Source organism: Bubalus bubalis, chromosome X (genome assembly GCF_019923935.1).
Source record: "Bubalus bubalis isolate 160015118507 breed Murrah chromosome X, NDDB_SH_1, whole genome shotgun sequence".
Lineage (NCBI taxonomy): Eukaryota > Metazoa > Chordata > Mammalia > Artiodactyla > Bovidae > Bubalus > Bubalus bubalis.
The window spans coordinates 90,065,487-90,090,229 of NC_059181.1; the positions used below are offsets into that span (position 1 = coordinate 90,065,487).

Genomic DNA, 24,743 nt, shown 5'->3' on the forward strand with positions numbered 1-24,743 from the left:
CCTTCCAATGAATATAAGGACTGATTTCCTTTAGGAATGACTGGTTTGCCTTCCTTGCAGTCCAAGGGATTCTCAAGAGTCTTCAACACCACAGTTCAAAAGCACCAATTCTTCAATCCTCAGGTTTCTTTCTACTCCAACTCTCACATCCACACATGACTACTGGAAAAACCATAGCTTTGAATAATCGGACCTTTGTAGGCAAAGTAATGTCTCTGCTTTTTAATATGCTGTCTAGGTTGGTCATAGCTTTTCTTCCAAGGAGTAAGCGTCTTTTAATTTCATGGCTGCAATCACCATCTGCAGTGATTTTGGAGCTCAAGAAAATAAGGTCTTCTCACCGTTTCCATCGTTTCCCCATCTATTTGCCATGAAGTGATGGGACTGGATACCATGGTCTTAGTTTTCTGAATGTTGAGTTTTAAGCCAACTTTTTCACTGTCCTCTTTCACTTTCATCAAGAGGCTCTTTAGTTCTTCACTTTCTACCATAAGGGTGGTGTCATCTGTGTATATGAGGTTATTGCTATTTCTCCTGGCAATCTTGATTGCAGGTTCTGCTTCACCCAGCCCAGCATTTTGCATGATATATTCTGCATACAAGTTAAATTAGCAGGGTGACAATATATAGCCTTGATGTAATCCTTTCCCAATTTGGAACCAGTCTGTTCCATGTCCACTTCTAACTATTGCTTCTTGACCTGCATACAGATTTCTCAGGAGGCAGATAAGGTGGTCTGTTATTCCCATCTCTTTGAGAATTTTCCAGTTTGTTGTGATCCACACAGTCAAAGGCTTTGGCATAGTCAGTAAAGCAGAAAGAGATGTTTTTCTGGAACTCTCCTGCTTTTTATATGATCCATCAGATGTTGGCAATTTGATCTCTGGTTCCTCTTCCTTTTCTAAATCCAGCTTGAACATAGGGGGAGTTTACGGTTCATGTACTGTTGAAGCCTGGCTTGGAGAATTTTAAACATTACTTTGCTAGCATGTGAGATGAGTGCAATTGTGCGGTACTTTGACCATTCTTTGGCATTGCCTCTCTTTGGGATTGGAATGAAAACTGGCCTTTTCCAGTCCTATGGCCACAGCTGAATTTTCCAAGTTTGCTAGCATATTGAGTGTAGCACTTTCACAGCATTTTCATTAGCTCAGCTGCAATTCAATCACCTCCATTAACTTTGTTTGTAGTGATGCTTCCTAAGGCCCACTTGACTCACATTCCAGGATGTCTGGCTTTAGGTGAGTGATCACACCATCATGATTATCTGGGTCGTGAAGATCTTTTTTGTATAGTTTTTCTGTGTATTCTTGCCACCTCTTCTTAATATCTTCTGCTTCTGCTAGATCCATACCATTTCCATCCTTTATTGTGCCTATCTTTGCATGAAATGTTCCATTGGTATCTCTACATTTCTTGAAGAGATGTCTAGTCTTTCAAATTCTATTGTTTTCCTCTATTTCTTTGCACTGATCACTGAGGAAGGCTTTCTTATGTCTCCTTGCTATTCTTTGGAACTCTGCATTCAAATGAGTATATCTTTCCTTTTCTCCTTTGCATTTCAGTTCTCTTCTTTTCTCAGCTATTTGTAAGGCCTCCTCAGACAACCATTTTGCCTTTTTGCATTTCTTTTTCTTGGAGATGGTCTTGATCACTGCCTCCTACATAATGTCACAAATCTCCATCCATAGTTCTTCAGGCACTCTGTCTTTTAGGTCTAATCCCTTAAATCTATTTGTTACTTCTACTGTATACTCATAAGGGATTTGATTTAGGTCCCACTTGCGTGGTCTTCTGGTTTTCCCTACTTTCTTCAATTTACGTCTGAATTTGCCAATAAACAGTTCATGATCTGAGCCACAGTCAGCTCCCAGTCTTGTTTTTGCTGACTGGTGGTCTGGTGATGTCCAGATCTATGGTACATTCACAAGATGGAGGAGAAGAAGGACATGCGCTCTTCTTCTCCTGCAAGAACTCCAAAATTACAACTCACTGCTGAACAACCATCAACAGGAGAATTTTGGATCCCACCAAAGAGAGATACCCCACATACACGGGCAAAGGAGAAGCACCAGAAAGATAGTAGTAGGGGTGAAATCACGTTTAGAATCAAAGCCCATACCTGCCAGAGATGCTCAGAGGGCTCAAACAAAGCTTTGTGCAAACCAGAAGACCCCACAGAGACTGAGCCAGACCTGCCTTTGAGTGTTTTGAGTGTCTCCTGCAGAGGTATGGGTCAGCAGTGGCCTGCTGCAGGGTCAGGGGCTCTGGGTGCAGCAAACTTCTGGGTGTGGCATAAGCCCTCTTGGAGAAGGTCACCATTAACCCCACCATAGAGCCACCGAGCAGACAACCCACAAACTACAGAACAGTTATACCAAAAAAATTGTCGCACTGTTAAATTCTATAATGAACAACAGATTTCCCAATCTGGGTGGGGATCTAGCAAAAGGAATGAGAATCTGCAGGGAATTTGACTTTGGAGGCCAGTGGGATTTGATTGCAGAACTTACACAGGACTGGGGAAACACTCTTGGAGGGCACAAACAAAACCTTGTGTGCACCAGGACCCAGGAGAAAGGAGCAGTGACCCCACAAGAGAATGAGCCAGACTTGCCTGTGAGTATCCAGGGTGTTTACTATGACCAGTGCATTCTCTTGGCAAAACTCTGTTAGCCTTTGCTCTGCTTCAGAAAAGTACCATAGACATCACAATTATAAGTCATATTCTGTTTGTGTTCACTAAGGTTGATGACTGTTTAAAGAAGAACCATTTTTATTTTTTATTTTATTTTTTTTTAATTTTATTTTATTTTTAGACCTTACAAAATTGTATTAGTTTTGCCAAATATCAAAATGAATCCGCCACAGGAAGAAGAACCATTTTTAAAGTGAAGAAAATTGTAAAGACATTGAACACACAGGAGGTGCAATTATAAATGCTAACTTTATTCAGCCTGTGTCATTCCATTTGAGTTTTCTTAAAGTGAAATTGAGTTCATCTTAAGACTCAACTGGGCCAGTCTTAAGTCTTGAATATAAGCTCCAGTTCTTGGTTTTAGGATCTGAAAGTGATAGGTTGTGGTGGTGTTGGGTAGGGGAAGAGGTTGGCAAAGAAAATTCTTCAGGAAACAAGAAGCCTTAATTTTCAATAAGTAAGGCAATCGGTTTCCATGGAAGCTGGTTTGGGTGGTGAATCTCACTGGGTGTGTGCTTGTGTGGCTCCATGCACAGATATTTAGAAAAGGATGTAAGTAATAGTGAGATAGTGTTAACACAAGTTGGAAAAAATCACTACAGGTCTGGTGGAACAAAAGAGATTTCTTAGGGTCACTGGTGTTGATTTTATGCCATGAGTACTACTCTGAGGCTCATATGCCTCATGCAGCATGCCTAATGAGGGGCAAGTATGTATATGCTTGTGAATATAACATTCACAGTTGCAAGTGACACCAAGCTAAACTGAATTTAAAAGTAGAAACACCATCTTCCAACAAGATAAGACAAGACTCTACACATGGACATCACCAGATGGTCGACACTGAAATCAGATTGATTATATTCTTTGCAGCCAAAGATGGAGAAGCTCTATACAGTCAGCAAAAAGAAGATCAGGAGCTGACTGTGGCTCATATCATGAACTCCTTATTGCCAAATTCAGACCTAAATTGAAGAAAGTGGAGAAAACCCCTAGACCATTCAGGCATGACCTAAATCAAATCCCTTATGATTATACAGTGGAAGGGAGAAATAGATTTAAGGGACTAGATCTGATAGACATAGTGCCTGATGAACTATGGATGGAGGTTTGTGACATTGTACAGGAGACAGGAATCAAGACCATCCCCAAGAAAAAGAAATGCAAAAAAGCAAAATGGCTGTCAGAGGAGGCCTTACAAATAGGTGTGAAAAGAAGGGGAATGAAAAGCAAGGGAGAAAAGGAAAGATATACCCATTTGAATGCAGAGTTCCAAAGAATAGCAAGGGGAGATAAGAAAGCCTTGCTCAGTGATCAGTGCAAAGAAATAGAGAACAATAGAATGGGAAAGGCTAGAGATCTCTTCAAGAAAAGTAAAGATACCAAGGGAACATTTCATTGAAATATAGGTAAAATAAAGGACAGAAATGGTAGGGATCTAACAGAAGCAGAAGATATTAAGAAGAGGTGGCAAGAATACACAGAAGAACTGTACAAAAAAGATCTTCATGACCCAGATAATCATGGTGTGATCACTCAGCTAGAGCCAGACATCCTGGAATGTGAAGTCAAGTGGGCCTTAGGAAGCATCACTATGAACAAAGCTAGTGGAAGTAATGGAATTCCAGCTGAGCTATTTCAAATCCTACAAGATGATGCTATAAAAGTGCTACACTCAATATGCCAGCAAATTTGGAAAACTCAGCAGTGGCCACAGGACTGGAAAAGGTCAGTTTTCATTGCAATCCCAAAGAAAGGCAATGCCGAAGAATGCTCAAACTACCGCACAATTACACTCATCTCACATGCTAGTAAGGTAATACTTAAAATTCTCCAAGCCAGGCTTCAGCAATATGTGAACTGTGAACTTCCAGATTTTCAAGCTGGTTTTAGAGAAGGCAGAGGAACCAGAGATCAAATTGCCAACATCTGCTGGATCATTGAAAAAGTAAGAGAATTCCAGAAAAATATCTATTTCTGCTTTATGGACTATTCCAAAGCCTTTGACTGTGTGGATCACAGTAAACTGTGGAAAATTGTGAAAGAGATGGGAATACCAGACCACCTGACCTGCCTCTTGAGAAACCTGTATGCAGATAAGGAAGGAACAGTTAGAACTGGAGATGGAACAACAGACTGGTTCCAAATAAGAAAAGGAGTACATCAAGGATGTATATTATCACCCAGCTTATTTAACTTATATGCAGAGTGCATCTTGAGACTCGTTGGGCTGGATGAAGCACAGGCTGGAATCAAGATTGCCAGGAGAACTATCAATAACCTCAGATATGCAGATGACATCACCCTTATGGTAGAAAGTAAAGAAGAACTAAAGAGCCTCTTGATGCAAGTGAAAGAGGAGAGTGAAAAAGTTGGCTTAAAGCTCAACATTCAGAAAACTAAGATCATGGTGTCTGGTCCCATCACTTCATGGCAAATAGATGGGGAAACATTGGAAACAGCGGCTGACTATATTTTTCTGGGCTCCAAAATCTCTGCAGATGGTGATTGCAGCCATGAAATTAAAAGACGCTTACTCCTTGGAAGGAAAGTTATGACCAACCTAGACAGCATATTAAAAACCAGAGACATTACTTTGTCCACAAAGGTCCATCTGGTCAAAGCTATGGCTTTTCCAGTGGTCATGTATGGATGTGAGAGATGGACTATAAAGAAAGCTGAGCACCAAAGAATTGATGCTTTTGAACTGTGGTTTTGGAGAAGACTCTTGAGAGTCCCTTGGTCTTCAAGGAGATCCAACCATTCCATCCTAAAGGAGATCAGTCCTGAGTGTTCTTTGAAGGACTAAATTTGAAGCTGAAACTCCAATACTTTGGCCACCTGATGCAAAGAGCTGACTCATTTGAAAAGACCCTGATACTGGGAACGTTTGAGGGCAGGAGGAGAAGGGGACAACGGAGGATGAGATGGTTGGATGGCATCACCTACTCAATGGACATGGGTTTGGGTGAACTCCAGGAGTTGGTGATGGACAGGGAGGCCTGGCATGCTGCGTCCTGTGGTTCATGGGATTGCAAAGAGTCAGACACAACTGAGCAACTGAACTGAAGTGACTGAACTGAACTGAAAAGTGAAATAGAAGGATATATTTTCTAATTCTTATTTCAAGTCAGAATTAGGAAAACAAAAATCTAGAGTTGACCTATTGCTGTATTGCCTTTCAAATACCTTGGTTGAAGCTTTGGGCTTTTGTCCTGAATTAATTTGAAAATTCGATTTAAAATATTGTGCTTCTCCACCTCCTCCTCACCCCTTTGTAAGTTGTCAAAAAGAAAAAAAAACACAAAGATCATATTAGATGTTTATGCTCCTGTGGTTGGAAGAATCAGGGGAGGACTTAATGTATCCATGTGCTTTTCTGTGCTTAGTCACTTAGTAGTGTATAACTCTTTGTGATCCTATGGATTGTAACCCTCCAGGCTTCTCTGTCCGGTTATTAAAATGACTTTAACAAATGGCATAATATAAAAATTACTTCAGACATCACCTTTCATCTATTTAGCCAGTTCCAGAACCAAATGATTTTAATCACACTCTGGATTTTCTCTCCATTATTTTTGTTAGTCTTATGATCTGTTGTTATCTTGGTACTATGGCAAGAACAGGGAAGAGAACAAACAGAAAATAAACAAAAGGGGATTCGATTCTGAGATACATCTTTAAGTGGTCATTCTCAGCTTAATGTCAGACAACCAGATATATCTTTTGTTAACTCAATTTCAGCAAAAGGTTTTTTTAAAAAAAAAACAAACGATTATCGATTTATTAAAAAGGTTGATTTAGGCATCTGCAATGGTGACTTCCACCTCAACTCCTGGCTCAGTACTGATGGAACTGATGTGCTTGCCAATTTCAGAAGGGCTGTGCAGGTCAATGAGTCGCTTGTGGATCCTCATTTGGAATCGATCCCAAGTCTTAGAACCTTCACCACAAGGAATTTGCCTTGTAGTTATTCTCAGAGTCTTGGCAGGCATGTGAACTGCTCCTTTCACTTTGAGATTCTTTTCCTTCAACTCTGATCAGATCAGCAACACCTTCTCCAGAGACTTCACGTTGTGACTGGAGAGGGTGATCCTAATCCAATGAATGGCCACCTCTGGCTCCAGAGGAGTCTTGCTGGTGTCTTTAAAGGCCATGGATGGGGTGCGGCTTCCTGACCAACTTGTTCCTCGGCGAGAGAGAACAGCAGTGAGTCAGGAGTAGGAGCAGGCAGTATGGAGCTCCACTGCAGCGGTCTTGTGTCTTCCTCAAAGAGCTCAGTGACAGGTTTTATTTGAGAGATTTTCCTAGAGAATTTAAGCATGTAACTGCTAGAGTACTTGATGGATAATCAGATAAAATAAATATGTAAAGGAATTAAAAAGAAAGAAGAATAGATATCAGATCTATTTTTTTTAAAGCTGGTTAACCCTCTCTTGAAAAAGCTAATTCATGGCTTCTCCTTTGATAAATGCATTAAAATTTGGCTACAGACTTAAAATGCAAATTAATGAAAAATGAATTTTATTCCTGGTAATGCCAATATGCTTGATGAAATAAAGTCTCTTTGTGACAACCTTTAAATAAAGCCTATTGTAAAACTTTTCGATATTTTTTCCTAACCATTTACTCATTGTTTATATGTACCTACTTTCATCAGATTTGGGATGAGGTGTCATCAGATCAAATCAGTCACTCAGTGCTGTCCGACTCTTTGCAACCCCATGAATCGCAGCACGCCAGGCCTCCCTGTCCATCACCAACTCCCGGAGTTCACTCAGACTCACGTCCATTGAGTCAGTGATGCCATCCAGCCATCTCATCCTCTGTCGTCCCCTTCTCCTCCTGCCCACAATCCCTCCCAGCAACAGAGTCTTTTCCAATGAGTCAACTCTTGGCATGAGGTGGCCAAAGTACTGGAGTTTCAGCTTTGGCATCATTCCTTCCAAAGAAATCCCAGGGCTGATCTCCTTCAGAATGGACTGGTTGGATCTCCTTGCAGTCCAAGGGACTCTCCAGAGTCTTCTCCAACACCACAGTTCAAAAGCATCAATTTTTTGGCGCTCAGCCTTCTTCACAGTCCAACTCTCACATCCATACATGACCACAGGAAAAACCATAGCCTTGACTAGACGAACCTTTGTTGGCAAAGTAATGTCTCTGCTTTTGAATATGCTATCTAGGTTGGTCATAACTTTCCTTCCAAGGAGTAAGCGTCTTTTAATTTCATGGCAGCAGTCACCATCTGCAGTGATTTTGGAGCCCAGAAAAACAAAGTCTGACACTGTTTCCACTGTTTCCCCATCTATTTCCCATGAAGTAATGGGACCGGATGCCATGATCTTCGTTTTCTGAATGTTGAGCTTTAAGCCAACTTTTTCACTCTCTTCTTTCATTTTCATCAAGAGGCTTTTTAGTTCCTCTTCACTTTCTGCCATAAGGGTGGTGTCATCTGCATATCTGAGGTTATTGATATTTCTCCCGGCAATCTTGATTCATACTAATATTAATAGATATAGCTTAAAAAATTAGTGTAAGAGGGGTAACTGACATCTACAATATCTACAATATCAGTATATATGATATTGTATATATGAGTGAAAACACTTAATTTTATTCTTTTGTAGTCAATCTGGATATACTTTTTTTACATTCGGAAGTAATGTCCAACTCAAAATACTGTGTTATTCATGATCATGAGAAATCAATCTGGCTATTGCAAGGGAGAATCCTTCTTTTGGGTCAGAAGAGTGACAATATATTTACAGTTTGCTGAGAACAGTCCTGGTTCATATCTCTTGTCCTAACGTATTTAACTGACTACATTAGAAAAGACCCTAATGCCAGTGAAGACTGAAGGCAGAGGATGAGATGGTTGGATGGCATCACCGACTTGATGGACATGAGTTTGAGCAAGCTCTGGGAATTGGTGGTGGACAGGGAAGCCTGGTATGCTGCAGTCCATGGGGTAGCAAAGAGTCCAACACGACTGAGCAACTGAACTGAACTAAACATAATTAATAGTATCCCCCTTGACTCTCAGAAGTGCCCCAGTTTGATCAATTACTTGGTTACCCTAATTATACACTAATCCCAATGCATTAAGGCATTGATGAAGCACCTTGCTGTTCATGCTGTTTCATGATACATTAATTATACCAAGAAATGGCAGAGATAGAACGTCTGCCCTCTGGGAACTTGATGTCTAAGAAACATAGTACTACTGTCAGCATACATATAAGAGATCAAGTGCATCAACAAACAGCAACTCAAAGACGCTCAAAGTGTGCATGCCATCTTCTGCAGAAACATTTTTGGCCAGGAGAAAGAGGAGGGCCCTGAGTGAGAGAATGTAAGGGTTCCATATAGGAATAATGTGGTGAAGATAGGCTCTCAGCCTTTTCCTAGTTTATCTCGAATGACCATTTGAAAAAGGCTATTTCATTTATTTTTTTTGGCAAATCATACTATGGGTTGCCTTCCATGAGTAAAAAGGGAAGCTAGTTTGATCTCTACTAGAATTTCTTTGTCCCCCCACTGTACTACTGGAAACTGTCAACAAATCAGGATTGAGCTTGGCTATGTGAAGAATAGACTCAACAACCATTTATCCAAATTGTTTTTTAGTACTTTCTCACAGAGCATCTGAGGTAAAAACATATTGAGTCTGGAATGATTAACTTTATCCCAAAGCAACGTGATATTACTTTGAATACATTTATTTTTTTAAAAGATCTTTAGTTAGCTTGATACCTTCTGACACTGACTAAGAAGTTAAACTAGCTATGTATTCTTTAGAACAAGACAGCTGTATGAACCAGTGAATTATACAGTGATTTGGAAAACAGGCTAAGAGTATACTCTTGTGAATTTCTACACACTATTCACCCGCCCCTGGCTCTAGAGTTATGGCAAGAAAGAAGAAGTGGTAACTATTTCCCTAACTGGAGAGGGAGAGAGAATTTCTGGGAACAGTGGCCCATGAGGTTTTGAATGTATGCACACAAGAAATATGTATCATTAAAATTAGATTTTGAAAACATTCCTCCAAGTATATGAGAAAGTCATGAACCTGAACCTTAACATGAAAGATTATCAATAGCCTCTGGTCTTCATAGGATCCAGACATATTTGAAGCTGCTTGGAGGTATTTTATGCTTCTGTTTCTTTTGGTGTTGAACATTTCATGCAAAGATGGGCTTGATAAAGGACAGAAATGATATGACCTAACAGAAGCAGAAGATATTAAGAAGGGGTGGCAAGAATACACAGAAGAACTGTACAAAAAAGAGCTTCATGACCCAGATAAACATGATGGTGTGATCACTCACCTAGAGCTAGATATCCTGGAATGTTAAGTCAAGTGGGCCTTACTTGAGCATCACTATGAACAAAGTTAGTGGAGGTGATGAAATTCCAGTTGAGCTATTTCAAATCCTGAAAGATGATGCTGTGAAAGTGCTGCACTCAGTATGCCAGCAAATTTGGAAAACTCAGCAGTGGCCACAGGACTGGAAAAAGTCAGTTTTCATTCCAATCTCAAAGAAAGGCAATCACACAGAATGCTCAAACTACCGCACAATTGCACTCATCTCACATGCTAGTAAAGTAATGCTCAAAATTCTACAAGCCAGGCTTCAGCAATATGCAAACCGTGAAATTCCAGATGTTCAAGCCAGTTTTAGAAAAGGCAGAGGAACCAGAGATCAAATTGCCAACATCTGCTGGATCATGGAAAAAGCAAGAGAGTTCCAGAAAAACATCTATTTCTGCTTTATTGACTATGCCAAAGCCTTTGCCTATGTGGATCACAATAAACTGTGGACAATTCTGAAAGAGATGGGAATACCAGACCACCTGACCTGCCTCTTGAGAAACCTATACGCAGGTCAGGAAGCAACAGTTAGAACTGGACATGAAACAACAGACTGGTTCCAAATAGGAAAAGGAGTACGTCAAGGCTGTATATTGTCACCCTGCTTATTTAACTTATATGCAGAGTACATCATGAGAAACGCTGGACTGGAAGAAGCACAAGCTGGAATCAAGATTGTCGGGAGAAATCTCAATAATCTCATATATGCAGATGACACCACCCTTATGGCAGAAAATGAAGAGAAACTAAAAAGCCTCTTGATGAAAGTGAAAGAGTAGAGTGAAAAAAAGTTGTCTTAAAGCTCAACATTCAGAAAACTAAGATCATGGCATCTGGTCCCATCACTTCATGGAAAATAGATGGGGAAACAGTGTCAGACTTTATTTTGGGGGCTCCAAAGTCACTGTAGATGATGATTGCAGCCATGAAATTAAAAGATGCGTACTCCTTGGAAGGAAAGTTATAACCAACCTAGACAGCATTTTCAGAGAAGGCAATGGCAAGCCACTCCAGTACTCTTGCCTAGAAAATCCCATGGATGGAGGAGCCTGGTAGGCTGCAGTCCATGGGGTCGCGAAGAGTCAGACACGACTGGGCGTCTTCATTTTCACTTTTCACTTTCATGCATTGGAGAAGGAAATGGCAACCCACTCCAGTGTTCTTGCCTAGAGAATCCCAGGGACAGGGAAGCCTGGTGGGCTGCCGTCTATGGGGTCGCACAGGGTCGGACATGACTGAAGCGACCTAGCAGCAGCAGCAGACAGCATATTAAAAAGCACAGAGATTACTTTGTCCACAAAGGTCTGTCTAGTAAAGGCTACGGTTTTTCCAGTAGTCATGTATCGATGTGAGAATTGGACTGTGAAGAAAGCTGAGCGCCAAAAAATTGATGCTTTTGAACTGTGGTGTTGGAGAAGACTCTTGAGAGTCCCTTGGACTTCAAGGAGATCCAACCAGTCCATCCTAAAAGAGGTCAGTCCTGGGTGTTCATTGGAAGGACTGATACTGAAGCTGAAACTCCAATACTTTGGCCACCTCATGTGAAGAGTTGACTCATTGCAAAAGATCCTGATGCTGGGAGGGACTGGGGGCAGCAGGAGAAGGGGACGACAGAGGATGCTATGACTGGATGGCATCACTGACTCGATGGACATGAGTTTGAGTAAACTCCAGGAGTTGGTGACGGACAGGGAAGCCTAGCGTGCTGTGATTCATGGGGTCTCAAAGAGTCAGACACGACTGAGCAACTGAACTGAAATCAGATTATTTATCTGTGATACGATGTTGCATATATAGGACTTGGATATTGTAAAACCTTATTTATTGAAAGTTACCAGGTTCTAGAGTGTTTGGGCTATACTGAATTTTTCAAGGTAAATGAAAGTTTTGGATTAAACCCAATTAGGTATAATTGCAGTTCCCTCAAAACACCATAATTGGTTATACTTTTTAGATTTTGTTATTTCCTCTACTTTGAATTTCTTCTTGGCTACCTGGAAAACCCTTCTTTGCCTTTCAAGTCTTAACTCAGTGGTCTCTTCATCTTTGAAGACAATACTGACTTCCTCCCAATTCTCCTCACCTCCATCTTCTAAGTAGATGTGATCTCTTTCCTTTACCTGGATAGCTGTCTACCCTACTAGAAGGTAAGCTCCTTGAAGGACGAGAACTAGCAGTGACTGGCATATAGTAGAGAATCAGTAAATGGGTGGGTTTATGAATGAAATGATAAAAGAGTCTCAAAAGACTTAATGATATGTTCTTGTGGAGGCCACTGTGCCTCTTAAGGATATGAACATTCCTGTAAAATTCAAGTTTGCTTCAAAAACTAGTTGACCTGTCCAAAATCAGCCTGTATTGCTACCTGCATGTCTAGGTAGAAAAGTCTGCACTGTGCTTAACTCTTAACAAGCAAGGCATGAAGCCAGCTGTCTTTACTCCCTACTGATTTTGCATAATGACACTATATAACGAAATTTTAAAATTGGCTTTCTCCCCACTCCCCACTCATGAAGGCTATTAATGGTCAGACATCTTCAAGCCTTTTCTTGAATTCTTTGTCTTAATCTCTGAGCTGAACATTTTCTTTTGTTCTTTTTTTTATTATTTCCCCCTGCAGGCACTCCATTGATGATAATATGGGATATATATTTAAGAAAATGATACTCTCCTATTAGCACTGTAGTCAAAGAATTATTATGCTCCTTTTCCTGCTATTGATTTCTTTTTTGGTAGATATTTTTGTGTGATGTAAGATTAATAATCAGAATATACTTGTTTATTATCATGTTTTTGTGTTTTTTCCCCTCCAGCAGAAATATTAGCATAAATGCTAAGCAATCTGAATTAAATAGCTTAAGTAGTAATATTGCTATTCCGATTGCTTGTCATTACACAGGAGGTTATGGTTATAGCTAACTATTCAGCACTACCTGAGTCATACACTTTACATTTGCAATCAGCCTATTATAGATGAACTGTGAAAATTGGAGAGGGCTTTTTATGATAATTGGAAGATGTTTTCCTTGAAGTAAAGTAAGACCCTTGAGAGAGCTTGAATGACTTGTCTGTAATTTTGTTATAAGCTTTAATGCTATTTATTTAACTTGAAGTTTATTACTCCTGAATATATTTTCCCGTGTCTTTCTATTGAGTGACATACGTGCTATAGTGTCAATAAAATTTTTACTTTAAATATTATTACACATTTTATTTTGATTGTTCTCAGCTTCAGAAAAGTATCTTCCCTTACAGAATGATCCATAGAAAAAGGAAATTACCCCTGGATTTTAAATTAAGAGTATGAATGGAATCACAAAAGGCAGTCTCTCTGATTCCACCTAGTTCTTTCTGTCTTCTGAGGAAAACTGACCCAACATTTCAGGTATTCACTGTGAATCTGTAGGTGATGTGTCCAGAATGTTATGCCATGTAATTATGTGTTCTTGTGCCTTCCTTCTTACCTTTACAGCCTTTTGCTGGTTTGGCTGGTCTCCTCATTGCTCACTGAATATGTGAGTGCTAGGTCACTTTAGTCGTGTTAAACTCTTTGCAACCATGTGGACTATAGTCCGCCAGGCTCCTCTGCCAATGGAGATTCTCCAGGTGAGAATAACTGCAGTGGGTTGCTAGTATCCCAGGGATCTTCCCCATCCAGGGATCAAGCCCACGTCTCCTGTGGCTTCTGAATTGCAGGCAGATTCTTTACCACTGAGCCACCAGGGAGGCCCTGCTCACTGAATACCTCATGCTTATTCATTCTTTTCTGTCCTTGTGCAGACCATTTCTCTGCCTAGAATGTTCTTTCTCCTCACAACGTATCCAGATTCCTATAGTCACACAGTGATTAGGTGACAGAACTGGAGCCAGAACCTATTTTTGTTTTCTTCCAATTTAATTCCATAAATATAAATTGGGCATCTAAATGCAATGGAGTATGCCAAACCTTACTTTGTTTGGTTTCATTTCTTCCTAGAAGGAAATGTAGGCCAGAAATGGAGGCTTCTCAGTTATATACCTTGACTTCTGTTGCAAGGATATTTATATAAACACTGCTCATATTGAATGAGATCTAAGCATCATATTAAATTTTCAGCAACCAAAATGTAACAAATGATATTATTTATTTTATATCAAGATAAATACGCCCTTTGCCTAGAAGCATGCTTAGTAATTTAAGTACTCTGCTTTTAGAGACCCAGGTGTCAAAAATTTAAGCTTACCAAAGAGATAAATAAAGAGAAGATTGTTCCCATTACAGAGATTCTTCAACTTACAAATGGATTCACTGCAGGGTTCCTTTAAAGAGGTTCTCCCTTCATACTTTTAAATATATGTTTCTTGATCGTTGACTACTTATCAGAAAAAAAAAAAAACTGAGGATCAGAAAGACAAATGGCTGGAGTGTTAGGAATTGCTGCTAGGTGATGATCATTGAATTGAGGATAAAACAGTGAGATATTATAATGTAAGTTGGTGGGAAACATAGAGTTTGATTTGTATAAATTTGAATTCACACAGTAATTTTCAAAAATGCATATCCAGCATAGAGAAGCACACTGGGCTTACAGAATAAAAAATTGTAGACCAGAGGTTCTTAGTTTATATAGACTCTTGAGGGGAAGATATTCTATGAATGAGTGTGATAGACTGATGGGCATACACACCGAGGAAACCAGAATTGAAAGAGACACGTGTATCCCAATGTTCATCGCAGCACTGTTTATAATAGCCAGGACATGGAAGCAACCTAGATGTCCATCAGCAGATGAATGGATAAGAAAGCTGTGGTACATATACACAATGGAGTATTACTCAGCCATTAAAAAGAATACATTTGAATCAATTCTAATGAGGTGGATGAAACTGGAGCCTATTATACAGAGTGAAGTAAGCCAGAAAGAAAAACACCAATACAGTATACTAACGCATATATATGGAATTTAGAAAGATGGTAATGACAACCCTGTATGTGAGACAGCAAAAGAGACACAGATGTATAGAACAGTCTTTTGGACTCTGTGGGAGAGGGAGGGGGGGATGATTTGGGAGAATGGCATTAAAACATGTATAATATCATATAAGAAACGAATCGTGAGTCCAGGTTAGATGCAGGATACAGGAAGCTTGGGGCTGGTGCACCGGGATGACCCAGAGGGATGGTATAGGGGGAGGGAGGTGGGAGGGGGGTTCAGGATGGGGAACACCTGTACACCCGTGGTGGATGCATGTAGATGTATGGCAAATCCAATACAATATTGTAAAGTAAAAAAAATAATAATAATAATTTAAAATATATATAACCATAAAAAAAACCTTTAAAAAAAAAAGAAAAAAAATATTTATGCAACTTTACTGCATTAAAACCACTACAAAACTCCCTGACTTAAAAACAGTAATCATTTATTCTCTTTTTTACATTTGTAAGTCAACTGGAGATTGGCTGATCTAGGCTGGGCTCATCTGGGCTTAGCTCCAAGCTGCAGGTTGAGCTCAGGTTTACTAGATATATTTCGAATCCATCTTGGACCAAAAGGCCACCTGGGGCATCTTCTTCTCATGGTAATGGAAGAAATGCCAGAGGGATAAGCAGAAGTATGCAGTGGCTATTAAAGACCATATTTGAAAATTGTGTTATGGCCCTTATATTGGACAAAGTAAATCACATGGCCAAAGCCAACAAAAATGGGCAAGGAAATATTCTCTGCTTTGAGTCAGAGGAGCTACAAAGTCCTATGGCAAAGAACATCAATGTAGGGAAATAAGAAGGATTGGCAGCAATGATGCAGTCTATAACATGGGACTTCAGGGAGACCCAAAAGGCCCTGAACTTGTTTTTGAAAATGTTGTATTATATAGAGCTATTTTTCTAGGGAGCAAGTTCTTATTCATCAGATTCTCCAGGAGGGACACTGGAATTCCATCCATTTCCATTTGAGAACCACTTACTCTAGGGTCCTTTGTTATTCATTTGTTTCATTGTGTTAACTTGCCCCAGTTAATGACCCAGGATTTTTCTGTGTATATTCTAATTTTCAGGTAATAGGAGAGTCAGTTCCTTTCCATCTGGTTATATATTTTAAGAGCCCACTAGTTTGCCAGGGCTCTATTCAGCACCCAGCAACCCTTCTTTGCCCATGTTGCCATGCCCTTAGTTGCCATGTTGTCCCATATATTCAAGCTGGTTTTAGAGAAGGCAGAGGAACCAGAGATCAAATTGCCAACATCTGTTGGATCATTGAAAAAGCAAGAGAGTTCCAGAAAAACATCTACTTCTGCTTTATTGACTATGCCAAAGCCTTTGACTGTGTGAATCACAATAAACTGTGCAAAATTCTGAAAGAGGTGGAAACACCAGACCACCTGACCTGCCTCTTGAGAAATCTGTATGCAGGTCAGGAAGCAACCATTAGAACTGGACATGGAACAACAGACTGGTTCCAAAAAGGAAAAGGAGTACATCAAGGCTGTATATTGTCACCCTGCTTATTTAACTTATATGCAGAGTACATCATGAGAAATGCTGGGCTGGATGAAGCACAAGCTGGAATCAAGATTGCCAGGAGAAATATCAATAACCTTAGATATGCAGATGACACCACCCTCATGGCAGAAAGCAAAGAAGAACTAAAGTGCCTCTTGATGAAAGTGAAAGAGGAGAGTAAAAAAGTTGGCTTAAAGCTCAACAATCAGAAAACTAAGATCATGGCATCTGGTCCCATCACTTCATGGCAAATAGATGGGGAAACAGTGGAAACAGTGTCAGACTTTATTGTTGGGGGCTCCAAATCACTGCAGATGGTGATTGCAGCCATGAAATTAAAAGACACTTGCTCCTTGGAAGGAAAGTTTTGACCAACCTAGACAGCATATTAAAAAGCAGAGACAGTACTTTGCCAACAAAAATCCATCTAGTCAAGGCTATGGTTTTTCTGATAATCATGAATGGATGTGAGAGTTGGACTATAAAAAAGCTGAGCGCCAAAGAATTGACGCTTTTGAACTATGGTGTTGGAGAAGACTCTTGAGAGTCCCTTGGACTGCAAGGAGATCCAACCAGTCCATCCTAAAGGAAATCAGCCATGAATATTCATCAGAAGGACTGATGTTGAAGATGAAACTCCAATACTTATGGCCACCTGATGCGAAGAACTGACTCATTTGAAGACCCTGTTGCTGGGAAAGATTGAAGCTGGGAGGAGAAGGGGACAACAGAGGATGAGATGGTTGGATGGCATCACCGACTCAAAGGACATGCGTTTGAGTAAACTCCCAGAGTTTATGATGGGCAGGGAGGTCTGGCATGCTGTAGTACATGGGGTCGCAAAGAGTTGGACACAGCTGAGCAACTGGACTGAATTGAACTGAAACGTTTCTGAATTCCTTATGGAAACGTCATAGCTAGAGTGGGGACATTGAAACAAGAAATACCTAGTTTCTAATTCTAGACTTGCCATTAACTAGACATGTGATCTTATAACCATGTAGAAAGGGTTAATTTTAAATTTACACTAGTTCTACTTCTGTGACTTTATCCCTTTTTGGTTATTATAAACATACATAATGGCCTGCTTTAGGGAGATAATCTGAGCCTCCCACCTGTAAAGGACTATAAGGAAATGAAAATAACACATTCCCCTGCCTGAGGCTTGCTATTCTAGGGGACATGTTTAAGGATTGAATAGTGTTTTTACTTTGTTTCCTCACCTCCCCACCTCTCTTATCCAGAAAAGAACCTAGCAGCTAGGCCTCCACAAGATGGTTATTTTGAGACAGTAGCCTGCTGCCATATTCTCAGTCAGCTGGCTCTCCGATTAAAGTTCCTTCCTTGTCTCAACACCTGGTCTCTCACTCATTGGCCTGTCGTGCAGTGAGCATAATGAGCTTGGACTTGGTAACAATCTCAGGCAAGTAAATTAAATCCTTTGCATCTTAGTTTCCTTACCTGTAACCTAGGACTAACCATTCCCACGCTACACGATCAATGTGAGGATTAAATACCACAAAGTGTGTATGGTACATGTCACATGTTGGCACCCAACAAGTGCTAGTCCTTCTTATTCCCATGATTGCTTATGTTGTATTGATACTTTTATCTTTGCTCTGTAATATAAATAGCATCTCCCTGTCCTGTGAGATATTAATGAAGAAATTTCTGAATCCTATTCTTTCTTATTCTTTGACTCTTGAGAACAATAATTAACTATTCACTTCTATCATCTGATTCTATACCCAGAATCAAACTGCATTTATATTTGCCATTTCCATGAATTTTTCTTCAGCCTTTCTCTCCTGGTAAGAACATTATGGAAGTGAAGTAGTGACTTGTTTTCCAGGAGGGAACTGCCAAGGCCAAAAAGAAATTGAAGTTTGTCTTCATAGCCACTTTGGCCCTTGACATAACAGAGATGGGAGAGGTGAAAAATAATTCTTTGTAAATAAAGTACTTTTTGACACAGTAGATTAAGCAATAATGGAAAAAGTTCTAAGATGTTGTTTTTCACAAATTACCACTGTTAACCTCTAAATTACATCAGCCAAGACAAACTTTTTGTTCTCTGAACTCTGACACAGATTGGGTGAGCCCCCATAGGGAGTAAGAAAAGCATTTCTCTAAGTTAGTAAGAATTAGTCTATTTTGAATCCTATTTCAGCCAGTAAAGATTCTGTTAGCTTTGAAAATTCTATCTGGATATAAAATGCAGTACTCCAATATCTTAAGAATTTAATTATCTTTTAAAAGTTCTCTCAGTTTAAAGTTAACACTAAATGACATTCAAGTTAGCACTAAATGACATTGCATTTCCAGAATGGCAGCTCTGTAATTAATGATAACTTTTATGATATGTCCTATCTATTCTGTAAATATTACTCATACTATAGATAACTGTCCATTTGTACTTTGAGCAATGTAAATTAAAATGTCAGTTTAATAATCTTAAATGCCTTTTTATGTTATTTATTAATTCTAGTGAGAAAGGCAATTAAAAAATAGAAAATAATGGAAGAAAACAGATTATAAATTGTATTTAATAGTAAATGCTCTGGAGAAGATAAGCTGATGATCAAGTATACACACTATCCAAAGGAACTGAAAAGGCTATTCTTTAAAAGAGCATCCATATATTTTAAAATTGGTGTGAGGTAATTTAGTTAAATACTATACAATGGGAAGTTAAATACTGCTCAGCAAGTTCATTGTTCTACTAGAGTTATTGCCTCTTGTGTGTGTGTGTGGCTGGTTTTTAATTTTTTATGCTTTTTAATGTTTTTTTAATATAAATATATGTATTTTAATTGGAGGCTAATTACTTTACAGTATTGTATTGGTTTTGCCATACATCAACATGAATCTGCCATGGGTGTACACTTGCTCCCCATCCTGAACCCCCTTCCTCCTCCCTCCCCATACCATGCCTCTTTTTTTTTTTTTTAATTTTTGCTTCTTTGGCAGGTGAGGGGCCTTAAAGGTTGATCATATTCAGTACAATACTCCAAATCTTTTTATTCCAGTATGGATTTGCTACTAATTTGTGAGTCTTTAAAGGAGAGATGTGAACTAATTTAAGGGCTCTTATTTAGCAAAGCCTTTTTAGTAACCAGTTGTGGTAAAATTTTCTTTTTCATTAAATTTTGTTAGCTCAGTAATCAACACACTAAATTGTCACCTTTATATATGTTGGTAATATGTTATTCTTTCTTCTCTTCTCAATAATTCTAATTCTTAAAAGATGTGCTCTTTAAAAAAAAATTAAAACTTTCTAACATAAGTCTCCACTAGAATTTCAATAGAAATGAATTCCAGAAACACTTAGAAATACAAACACCATAGTAAAAGCCAAATAATTAACTCTCTCTTGCCTGGAGAGTCCCATGGATGGAGGAGCCTGGTAGGCTGCAGTCCATGGGGTCATGAAGAGTCGGACACGACTGAGCCACTTCCCTTTCACTTTTCACTTTCATGCACTGGAGAAGGAAATGGCAACCCACTCCAGTGTTCTTGCCTGGAGAATCCCAGGGACAGGGGAGCCTGGTGGGCTGCTGTCTATGGGGTCACACAGAGTCGGACACGACTGCAGTGACTTAGTAGTAGTAGTAGTAGTAGTAGTAGTAGAAGTTGATTGAGCTGGCTTGTAGCAAAGGACAAATAGTGGGCGTCCTCTAGGATTCCTGGACTCTTTAATGTCAGTTATGTTATCCCTATTTTGCAGATATTGATAACAAAACACAGAAGGATAAGTGTTTTTCCCGTTCTGAGCCATATAACTAGTGAGTGTCAAAGCTAGGATAAAAATTCAGAACATTCAGACTCTAAAACTTTCATTTATTGTGTAGATTGTTGAATTCAAGGAGAGGAAGATGGTTGAGTCAGAAAATTACTCAAAATTTCATGTGTATTCTTGCCTTCAATTAGTAAATGCTCTTGTCTTTATATACTCTCCTATGACCAACTAATGGCCATTGTTGACAGTCACTGGGTTATTTGTTCCTCTTTTGCCAGTACTGCTCTAAATTTAAAAGTACTTCTCTGAACGTATTTTAAATATTTGAATTTCCCTTTTGTATGTGGTCAGCATAGCAAACTTGCATTTTTAGAACCTGATAAATTGATATCTTGGGTTTTTTATTTTTCTTTTATGTCTAAAGTTTTTTTTTTTTTTTTAATGTTCTAACCTTCCCCACTCTCTTGGCATGTCATCCTGTATACCTACCCACACATCTAATTTATGAGTCCACTACACACACACATAAAAAGAATGGGAATGACTGGGGGCTGTTTTCTTCGAATAATTTCCTTGCAATCTTCTACTTCTAAGACCAATCATGAGTTTTATTGACCTAGGCAGGGGTAACAAAGAGACTAAGGCATATGTAAGTAACATTAGGAATGAAAATAGTAATGCAATGATAAATTTTAAAAAAGGTTTGAAAATATCAGAAGAGCATATTATGGAGCAAGTTTATACAGATAAAACTGAAAACAAATGAAATGAACATATTAATCAAATTTATCAGGAAAAATTAGAAAACCTTCATAAACCAACATGCTTAAATATATTGAACTAGTATTAAAGATTGAGGAAAATCCCAGGTGGCATTGTGGTAAAGAGTCTGCCTGCCAGTGTAGGAGACATAAGAGCCATGGTTCAATCCCTCGTTGGGAGGATCCCCTGGAATAGGAAATGGCAACCCACTCCAATATTCTTGTCCAGAAAATTTGATGAACAGAAGAGCCTGGCAGGCTACAGTCCATGGGATCGAAATAGTCAGATACTACTGATCGACTGAGCTCACAGATAATAAAACCTAAGCACCTTCCCTCCTCCAAGAAAAAAAAAGAGGTCTAGGTCCAGATGATTAAATGATTTGACTGGCAAATTTACCCTAACTTTCAAGGATCAAACAATCCAAATCATATTAACAATTTTAGAAAATGGAAGAAAGAAAGCCACTCAACTCACTTTATGAGGCCTTGACCATAAAACCAGGAAAGGACAGAAGCAGAAGAGAAAAGCATAGTCTAATCTCACTTATAAACATGAGTGAAATGTATGAAACCAGAACCATTAGACAGTTATTGTTTGGGACCAAATCCTAAGGGCCATCTTTAGTTCTTCCTTTCCCCCTTCATATCCCTTATGTAGTGAATCAGTTGGCAAGTTTTATTGACTCAGTCTGGTAAACAAATCCCAGATCTGTTTTATTTGCTCTCTACTATCACAACAACAGGCCAAAGCATGTCTCCATGCAGTGGCCTACTTACTCACCCTTCCACTCTTGTCCTAACTATAATACATTGTCCTTTAAAAATATAAATTAGATCATGTCATTCCTGGATGAAAACACTGTAAAGATTTTCTGTGATCCATAGAATAAAATTCAAACCTCTCACCATAATCTACATGTCCCTGTATAATCTGACTTCTACCTGCCTCTTCAACCTCATTGCCTACCATTCTTCCGGCTCACTCTACTCTAGGTATGCTGATATTCTTCCTGTTACTGGAAAAGACCAAGCTTGTTTCCCATTGAGAGGTTTGACATTTTCTGTGCCCTCTGCATGGAATACTCTCCCTATCGCTATATACACAGTAATTTCATTCTCATCTTTCAAGCCTCTGTTTAAAATTCACCACCTCAGAGAAATCTTCCCTATCTTACCATTTCTTCATTCTCTTTCCCTCATCCCCTCATTCTGTATAGTCTTAGCTGCGCTTGTATTTCTTCATATGGCTTGTAAGTATCTAAAATTGCAATTTTAAAATCTTTTAGAAGTTCATTCTTTTTCCCTCACTAGAATCTAAGCTCCAGGAGGACACAGAATTTTTTCTTGTTCTTTGTTGTATTTCTACACCCAGAAGAAGTCCTGGTAGTATGTATTAAATGAATAAATCTAGTGCATAATTCATTTCACAGATGAGAAAGCTCAAGCCCAGGGCAGGAAAAAGACTTGTTCAAGGTTACTTGTCCAACCTAAAATGGAATGCTTTCTACTGAGTCACTTCCAGTGCACTTCCTACTCTACCACATGTCTGTGTGCCTCTAGCTCCATAATTCTAGTTTTAAAAGACAATCCTGTGCTTTCCCTGGTGGACTAGTGTAATTATTAATTAATGAAAATGCTTATGAAGCATGCAGCAGGCAAATCAGTATGATTATGAGACTGAGATATGGATACTATATTACTTTGTGCCTTTCTAGTAGTGGCTAGGTTTCATTTCAGGAGTGCTTCCTTTCAGAAGTTGGAAAAATACTTATTTTCTTTTTTTTTTTCTTTCTTTTTTTTTTTTACATATTTAATTTAATTTAATTTTTTTTATTTTTAAACTTTACATAACTGTATTAGTTTTGCCAAATATCAAAATGAATCCGCCACAGGTATACATGTGTTCCCCATCCTGAACCCTCCTCCCTCCTCCCTCCCCATTCCATCCCTCTGGGTCGTCCCAGTGCACCAGCCCCAAGCATCCAGTATCGTGCATCGAACCTGGACTGGCAACTCGTTTCATACATGATAGTTTACATGTTTCAATGCCATTCTCCCAAATCTTCCCACCCTCTCCCTCTCTCACAGAGTCCATAAGACTGTTCTATACATCAGTGTCTCTTTTGCTGTCTCATACACAGGGTTATTGTTACCATCTTTCTAAATTCCATATATATGTGTTAGTATACTGTATTGGTGTTTTTCTTTCTGGCTTACTTCACTCTGTATAATAGGCTCCAGTTTCATCCACCTCATTAGAACTGATTCAAATGTATTCTTTTTAATGGCTGAATAATACTCCATTGTGTATTTTCTATGTGTGTGTCTATTAGTAAATATGATAAAGCATGTTAGAGCCAAACCTGCTCAGCTAATGAAATTAACTTATTCCAAATAATTCATGAGCCCACTGGCTCAGATTAAAGTCCCATTATTCACCAGTAAGCAAAGTAATTTTATAATAAAAAAAAACAGAAAAGGTCACAGATTGATGGTGTGTATGCATACACGCATGTGTGCTTGTTCATCATTCAGTCACTAGGTTGTGTCCAACTCTTTGCAACCCTGTGGACTGCAATATGCTAGGCTCCTCTGTTGTCCACTGTCTCCCAGAGTTTGCACAAGTTCATGTCCACTGAATTGGTGATGCCATCCAACCAACTCATCCTCTCTCATCCCCTTCTTCTCCTGCCCTCAATCTTTCCCAGCATCAGGGTCTTTTCCAATAAGTCAGCTCTTCATATCACATGGACAAAGTATTGGAGCATCACTTTTAGCAACAGTCCTTCCAAGGAATGTCCAGGGTTTATATGCATGTGTGGTACAATTTCATTAATTCATTATGCAAGTACCACTTGCCTGTGACTGTGCCAATGGAGATATGAAAGAAGTGGCAAGCATAATTTTTGTAATTAGTGATCTTCCAATATAGGATCCTGAAAGAATTAGGAAATTATTCTGACACATTATTTAAGCAATGAGGGATAGTAATAGTAAGAACATATCACTGGGACGACCCAGAGGGATGGAATGGGGAGGGAGGAGGGAGGAGGGTTCAGGATGGGGAACACATGTATACCTGTGGCGGATTCATTTTGATATTTGGCAAATCTAATACAGTTATGTAAAGTTTAAAAACAAAATAAAATTAAAAAAAAAAGAAAAAAGAACATATCTACCAGGGCTGGTGTGACTCATAGCAAGAAAAAAACCACAATGAGGTAGAGTTTATCCCTACAAGTAACACAGAGGCTACATGTTGGAAAACCATGTGTTCCCTTTCCTTCTGCTTTTTGTGCTAGGCTCACAGTGTATTGATATATCATTAAAAATAGTTTATTTTGTTTGCATTCAGGCTGAAAGCCATCGACCAGAGGAGACAGAGTTTTCTAGGATTTCAAAGTAATTCTTAGAAGATGATAAGGTCCGGTAGTTGCCTTTGATTTTTTCAGAAGCACAGTGTTCAAGTATTCTTTGTCTCTCTTCAGAAGTGGGAGTCAAGATGGTGTCCTGCCACTGTGGAATATTTCACAAGGGTTCAGCAAACTTTCAGAGTATCCGTTTCCTCTTGGCTTATCACTGAACAAAGAAGAAAGGATGTGTTCTGTTTTGTTTGCTCTGGGCAGCCTATGTCTCCTAATTGTCTGTTTCCTGTCAGCTGCCACTAGAGAGATGCTGATTAA

General features: G+C 39.1%; 1 protein-coding gene and 1 pseudogene across 1 annotated transcript in view; one reads left to right on the forward strand and one right to left on the reverse strand.

Annotated features, from left to right (window-relative positions):
• Positions 1-24,743, forward strand: part of IL1RAPL2 (interleukin 1 receptor accessory protein like 2) — a 1,184,233-nt gene that overhangs the window by 325,485 nt on the left and 834,005 nt on the right. The window lies entirely within an intron of this gene.
• On the reverse strand, positions 6,499-6,855 carry LOC123332049 (annotated as a pseudogene).